Source organism: Bos indicus, chromosome 29 (assembly GCF_029378745.1).
Source record: "Bos indicus isolate NIAB-ARS_2022 breed Sahiwal x Tharparkar chromosome 29, NIAB-ARS_B.indTharparkar_mat_pri_1.0, whole genome shotgun sequence".
Classification (NCBI taxonomy): domain Eukaryota; kingdom Metazoa; phylum Chordata; class Mammalia; order Artiodactyla; family Bovidae; genus Bos; species Bos indicus.
Window position 1 is genome coordinate 5,548,757 of NC_091788.1, and position 7,631 is coordinate 5,556,387.

The window sequence follows — 7,631 nt, forward strand, 5'->3', positions numbered from 1 at the left end:
AATGAATTCCTTAGAATATTTTTCTAGGACTACAATTATTGGGTGAGAAGCAAACATATTTTTTAAGAATTTTAATGCATATAATGAAAACATCCTCAGTTAATCTCACACAAACATATCAAATTATGTGAAGGTATACATTTTTACTGTCAATAAAACTGGATATTATCTCTTTTAAAGATTTGCCAAATTAATAGTTGAATAGTGTTTAATACTTCATAATAATAATTTAAATATTAATTTACTTGCTTTCTACTTAATATATTGTAGGTTATTTATTTTCAATAATACTGAATCTTCTAAAACTTAGTCTGAATTTGATATTAGAAGCATAAAAATGCAACATTTATGGATTCCCTTAATTAATTTTTATAATAGCATATTAAAACTAATTAGAACTATAGACCTCTGAACAATATTTATATGAAGATTATGAATGTGATGGGTTATTCTAATAAAAATAATGGTGTTTTCAGGAGCAGTTCATTCTCATTACCAAAATATTATAAAATATATATAGAGAGATGAACTTTTTTTAAAAAGCAAAAAAGTTTACTGCCATGAACATTTCCAAGAATTTTAACATTTCTCACATATATTTTTGTACATGATTTCAGTTTTGCCTGTGTATAGCAATAAGTAAAAATATATATATCGAAAATTAAGCCATATCTTTTCATTGTTTTTTAAAGTAAATGTTTATTTCACTTTTTCCAATCATATTCTATTGTTTGTCACTTAATCACTAGATGGAACGTACATTTATAATTAAATCTGAAAATAGATAAAGCCAGTTTCAAAAAATCATGAATTCTGATATTGTCAAGCATTCTTTGATCTAATAAGTAATCATATCATGCTAGACATACTTTAGACCACCTCAGGTTTAATCCAATTGCTTTCAACAATGCCCATGGATTTTTTAAAATGAATTGCTCATATTTAATCACCATATAATCAGAATTAAATTAGCCAAGGATGACAGAATTTGGGGCCTCTGTTTCTCTAGTTCCAAAATTATCCTCAATAATTATTCATATTTTCATATATGCTATATGGTGATAGAAACGGATTAGAACTGAAGGGATTAAAAAGTCCATTCTAAACTTGACCTATTAGTAGATCCTCAGTTCAGTTCAGTTCAGTTCAGTCACTCAGTCCTGTCCGACTCTTTGCAACCCCATGAATCACAGCAAGCCAGGCCTCCCTGTCCATCACCAACATCCAGAGTCTACTCAAACTCATGTCCATCAACTCAGTGATACCATCCAGCCATCTCATCCTCTGTCGTCCCCTTCTCCTCCTGCCCCCAATCCCTCCCAGCATCAGGGCCTTTTCCAATGAGTCAACTCTTTACATCAGGTTGCCAAAGTATTGGAGTTTCAGCTTTAGTATCAGTCCTTCCAATGAACACCCAGGACTGATCTCCTTTAGAATGGACTGAGTGGATCTCCTTGCAGTCCAAGGGACTCTCAAGAGTCTTCTGCAACACCACATTTCAAAAGTATCAATTCTTCTGTGCTCAGCTTTCTTCACAGTCCAACTCTCATATCCATACATGACCACTGTAAAAACAATAGCCTTGATTAGATGGACCTTTGTTGGCACAGTAACCACTCTGCTTTTTAATATGCTATCTAGGTTGATCATAACTTTCCTTCCAAGGAGTAAGCATCTTTTAATTTCATGTCTGCAGTCACCATCTGCAGTGATTTTGGAGCTCAAAAAATAAAGTCTGATGCTGTTTCCACTGTTTATCCATCTATTTCCTATCAAGTGATAGGACCAGATGCCATGATCTTTGTTTTCTGAAAGTTGAGCTTTAAGCCAACTTTTTCACTCTCCACTTTCACTTTCATCAAGAGGCTTATTAGTTCCTCTTCACTTTCGCCCCAAGGGTGGTGTCATCTGCATATCTGAGGTTATTGATATTTCTCACAGCAATCTTGATTCCAGCTTGTGCTTCTTCCAGCCCAGCACTTCTCATGATGTACTCTGCATATAAGTTAAATAAGCAGGGTGACAGTATACAGCCTTGACGTACTTCTTTTCCTATTTGGAACCAATCTGTTGTTCCATGTCCAGTTTTAACTTTTGCTTCCTGACCTGCTAGATCATGTGAAAAAAAAAAAAGGTCAGAGAGTATCACAACATGGAAAGATGCACATTCAACTACCTTATTAAAGTATAATAAAATATGGAGGGAATTGGAGTAGAATGTGAGACCCTCAATATGAGAAGAGAATGGATAATTATTAAAAAATCAATGGTGAGAATAAACCAGCCCTCATGGACTTAGGCAGTGGTTGTTAATGGAGATGAGAAATGGCATGAATCTATTCAGTGTTGATTGGGTTTATCCGAGAGAACTGTAGTAACCTAATCAAAGGAGGGACTTCAAGAATCCTGATAGTCAAGCATCTCAAAAGTGATATTTCTGTTTTCTTTTTTTCCTGTTCAGAGATGTTTTGAGTTGTCAGAACCCTGGGAAACTCTGAAAGTTACAGGTGCTGACCCATCCAGAGAGCATAGAATTCCGGACCTGATTGGGTGGATTCTCCTACCAGAATTGATGAGACCAATTCTGCAATCTTATGGTGAGTAAAGAGTTCTAAGTAGTGGAATTCTTGCTTCTTTCTATATATATATAAATTTTAACACTCAGCAGACTTCAGAATTTCTGAAGCAGGTGAAGTACTCCCAGCTAATAAAAAAATTGAAATTGCTTTCAGTTCACTCTGGAGCTAGAGAATTATAATATCTTCCAATGTTTGAAATTTGTAAATGAAAATGAATGATTCTGCTAACTTATGATTTCCATGGTGTAAAACTAAAATGTGAATTTGGGGATGGGAAATCCTATACTAATAGTTTTTACATTTGGCATGATGCCTAAAACTTGATGAGAAACTGTTGTAGAATGTGAAGAGTAATATTTCTTCAGGAAATGGTGGGGCTCATTCTTTGAAATGTCCAGTGATAACCCAGATACTGGTGATGACTCTCAATACATAACGTTGGTGACACCAAATATGAAAAAGCAGAGAAAATTCTTCACTCAGTCTGATATAGAAATGGAAATCTTGATTAATTTCAGCCGTTTATTTTTATGCCCACTATATTAGATAGCACCATTATTTTTAAGTATTTATTTTTAAATTTCACTTATTTACTTGTATTTTCTGGTTCTTAGCTAGAGATGTGTGGGATACTTGGTTGAGGCATGCAAACACTTAGTCACCACCCATGAACTACTAGTCCTGGCATGTGAGCACTTTGCTGTGGCCTGTGGGATCTAGTTCCCTGAGGGGGATTGAACCCTGATGCCCTGCACTGGGAGCATGGAGTCTTAGCCACTGGACCACCAGGGAAGGGCCAGAACTCTTTTGCATTTTAACTTGGAATCTACATATTTCCAAATGTGAAAAATCTTTAGGAGTATCAGTTCAGTTCAGTCCCTCAGTTGTGTCTGACTCTCTGTGACCCCATGGACTGCAGCACACCAGGCTTCCCTGAGGATCATCAACTCCCAGAACCTACTCAAATTCATGTTCTTCACATCAGTGATGCCATCCAACCATCTCATCCTCCATCGACAACTTCTCCCACCCTCAGTCTTTCCTAGCATCAGGGTCTTTTCCAATGAGTCAGTTCTTCACATCAGGTGGCCAAAGTATCGGAGTTTCAGCTTCAGCATCAGTCCTTCTAATGAATATTCAGGACTTATTTCCTTTAGGATTGACTGGTTGGATCTCTTTGCAGTCCAAAGAACTCTTAAGAGTCTTCTCCAGCACCACAGTTTGAAAGCATCAATTTTTCAACACTCAGCCTTCTTTAGGGTCCAATTCTCACATCCATATATGACCACTGGAAAAACCATGGCTTGGACTATATGGAGTTTTGTCAGTAAAATGATGTCTCTGCTTTCTTAGGATGCTGTCTAAATTTGTCATAGCTTTTCTCCTGAGGAGCAAGCTTCTTTTAATTTCGTGGCTGCTGCTACCATCCACAGTGATTTTGGAGCCCAATAAAATAAATTGTATTTAATAGGCCTTAATATAATGTCTATTGATGTTATCTGAAAAGAAATATTTAGCCCTTCAAGTCTTTGACTCTTACATAAACACGTTTACACTTGTCCTCATCTTCGATGGCACTTCTGTTGTTCGATGAATCATATCAATTATTATCTCAGTTGCACATTCAGTCCACGGCCACCTGGACACTTCTTCCTATATTTATAGCTGATTCGCACTGTTGTATGGCAGAAACCAATACAATCTCTAATGCAATCATCCTCCAATCAAAATAAATTAATAAAAAGGAAGAAGAATGTAACTATTCTCTGGAATCCATGGAGTGTTACTGTTCGAGAGATTATATTCACATTAAATCTGAGCAGAGTACAGAGAGTTCCCATATATATCCTGCCTCCTCAAAACAAAGGCACATGCACAGTTTCCCCATTATCACATAATGTATCAGAGTGGTGTACTTATTATAATTGATCCTTCATTGTCACCCAAAGTTCCTGAATTTACATTAGTGTTCATTCTTGGTGTTGTTTATTCTACTAGTTTTACACTGATGTATAGTGACAGGTACCCCCCAGTATTGTATATGAAAGTGCTATATGCCCTAAACATCTTTTGTGATCACCTGTTCATCAGTCCTCTAACCTTAACTGCTGGAAACCAAGGATTATTTCACTCTATTTTTCTTTTTCTGGAATGTCTTATAGTTGGACTCATGAAGTATGTATCCTTTTCAGATTAACTTCTTTTACTTAGTGATATGCATTCAACTATACTCCATGTCTCTTGCTAGCTTTCTCACTCATTTCTTTTTAGCAGTGAATACTATTCCATGGCCTGGATGTACCAGGGTTTCTTTATCCATTCATCTACCTAAAGACATCTTGGTTGCTTTCAAGTTTTGTAGTTATGAGCAGAGCTACTAGAAGTATCCATCTGCACTTTTTCTAAATGGATTCACCTGATTTTGGCAAATGTAGAAGAAGATGATTATGGAATTTCATGGTAGGTGGATATTTAGTTTTGTAACAAACCACCATGTTGCCTTTCAGAAAGTGTTAGTCATTCAGTTGTGTCCAACCCTTTGTGATGACACGGACTGTAACTCACCAGGCTCCTCTGTCCATGAAATTCTCCAGGCAAGAATATTGGGGTGGGTTGCCATTCCCTTGTCCTGTCTTTCAGAAGGCCTGTACTATTTTGAATTCCCATCATCAGTGAATCAATTGATGATGAATCCTGATTCATCAATGAATTCCTCAATCAGGAATTCATCAATTAATTCCTGATTCTCCCCATCCTCTCAGTATGTGGTGATGGCTGTCTTTGGGATTTTGACCATTCTTATCCATGTGCTGTGGTTTGGCATTGCTGTTTTAAAGTCCTTTGCTTTTCAGGCACTTACTTTTATTAACTCCCTTCATTTTCTCTTATTCTTTGTCCCTTGAGTGAGCAGCCAGTCTTTTAGTTTGCTCCTTTACATGTAAAACACTCTCTGGTGAAATTGGAAGGCAGAGTGAATGCGGTCTGAAGATACTTAACTCTGCAAAGGAACCTTCATAATGTTCACCATGAATGTCAGTTCAGACTAGGCCAGTTTTCATTTACATTCTTAAGGGTAAATAAAACGATAGAAGAGACATATCCCAAGTGATATGTTCTTCTCTCATGTGTCACATAGGAGAGTAACTTTCTTTTACTTTCTTCACAGAATCATCACACTAACCTGCTGAATCTTGAGAGTGCAGATGCTGGAGATTCTGCTGAGATGGCTGAACTTCCAGGACCATATAATTGTCCCAAAGACCTAGAAATGGTGCTGCCTAAAAGTCAAGATGACTGGTCCAAAGAAGACATTGTGCAGTTACTGGAATATATGGAGAAAAGCATTCCATCCAATGAGAGGCACACATTCAAAATGACCCAGTCAATGGTGGACTGGGAAAAAGTAGCTTTTAAAGGTTTTTCTGGGGAAAAATGCAAACTCAAATGGTTAGAGATATCTTATAACTTGAGAAAGTTTTGCACTTTGAAAGAAATAATCCAGGAAGCTAAGGAAAATGTTAACAATCCTTCCAAAAGCAGAAACCACAAGAAACATCCTGATTACCCAAGAGGCCCCTGACAGCTTACCTTCTCTTTTTTAAAGAGATGAGACCTCAGTACATCCAAAAACACCCCAAGATGAGCAACCAGGAGCTGACCAAGGTTTTGTCTGAAGAATACAACAAGCTGCCTGAACAGCTCAAGCTGAAATACAGTCAAGATTTCCAGAAAGAGAAACAGGAGTTTCAGGAGAAAATGTTTCTGTTCAGAGAACAGCACCCTGAAGTAGTCCAGAACTCCAGGAAACCTGATGTCCCCAAAGGAAGTCGAAGCAAATGCCAAAGAAGTTTCAGGAAAATGTGCAAAAAGTGAAGCCTCCCCCAGAAAACAATTTACCCATGAAGTGGAAATTCCATGGAGAGCCCAAGAAGCCCCCAATGAATGGCTATCACAAGTTCCACCAGGATCTCTGGTCGAGCAGGGAGCTGAAAGTGGTGCCCCCGAGGGAGCGCATGGTGGAGATCAGTAGACGCTGGCAGCGGGTCCCCCAGGACCAGAAGGAGCTTTATAAGAAGCAGGCGGAGGGACTGCAGACACAGTACAAGGTGGACCTTGATCTCTGGCTCAGGACTCTGTCTCCTGAAGAATATGCTGCTTACAGAGAGGCGACTTGTGCCAAGCGTAAGAACATGAGCATGACGAGGGGCCCAAACCCCAAGATTAGAAGGATGGGTCTGCAGTCCCCATCATCAGGGAATCTTCAAAGAAGACTTAGAGAGGACCCGGGGCTTCAGTCTGAGGAGTCAGAAACATCAGACTCGATTGGAGAACATTGTCCTGCCTCAGGGAGATCAGAGGAAAACAAGGAAGAGGAGGCAGGCAACAGCTCCTCAGCCCCCAGCACTGAGGATGAAGATGGAGATTCTGAGCTGGAGGACAGCAGCTCCAGCTTACTGTCCTCAGGGGACTCCTCTGACTAGGATTCAAACTGAATTTTGCTTCACAACCTGAAGGGACAAAGAACTTTCCAGCAAAAGTCCATGGGCCCTTCTCTCTATTGCCTCTTCATTGTCTTCCTTCTTTCTCTCCTTCTTCATACAAAGTGGGACCTGTTGGAAAGAAGGCATGTTGTGCTATAATTTATGGCCTCTCCATCTACCCCACATTCACCTCGACAGAAAGTCAATGCAATGACGCCTCGTGGAATAAACCCTGAGCTGACTGGGCTGTGGGGCCCCTGGACTAGACTGAGCTCCCTAAACTGGGAAGGTTTGCTCTCCTCACCCTCTGCCTGTCAGACGTGTGAGGGGCTCCAGGGCTCTGTGACCCACCCCCCCCTTCTCTGTGACCTTTTCCCTCAGGACTCAGGCAGTGAGCTGAGGAGGGAAGATCTGATTGACTGGAAGTAGGACACTTGCCTTTAAGACAATTGTCTCTGTCCCTTCTCTCTGAGGTGAGGGGCTGGCCCTTCCTTATCTTGGAAGCAAGGATGGGCATGTGGGCAGCAGCATTTCTCTCTATATATTTATTCTTTGAGTTATCAGTGAGATT

General features: G+C 39.4%; 1 pseudogene; it reads left to right on the plus strand.

The window, feature by feature from the left end:
- Positions 1–5,847: 5,847 nt before the first annotated feature.
- LOC109553993 (upstream-binding factor 1-like protein 1) lies at positions 5,848–7,060 on the plus strand (annotated as a pseudogene).
- The last annotated feature ends 571 nt before the right edge of the window (positions 7,061–7,631 follow it).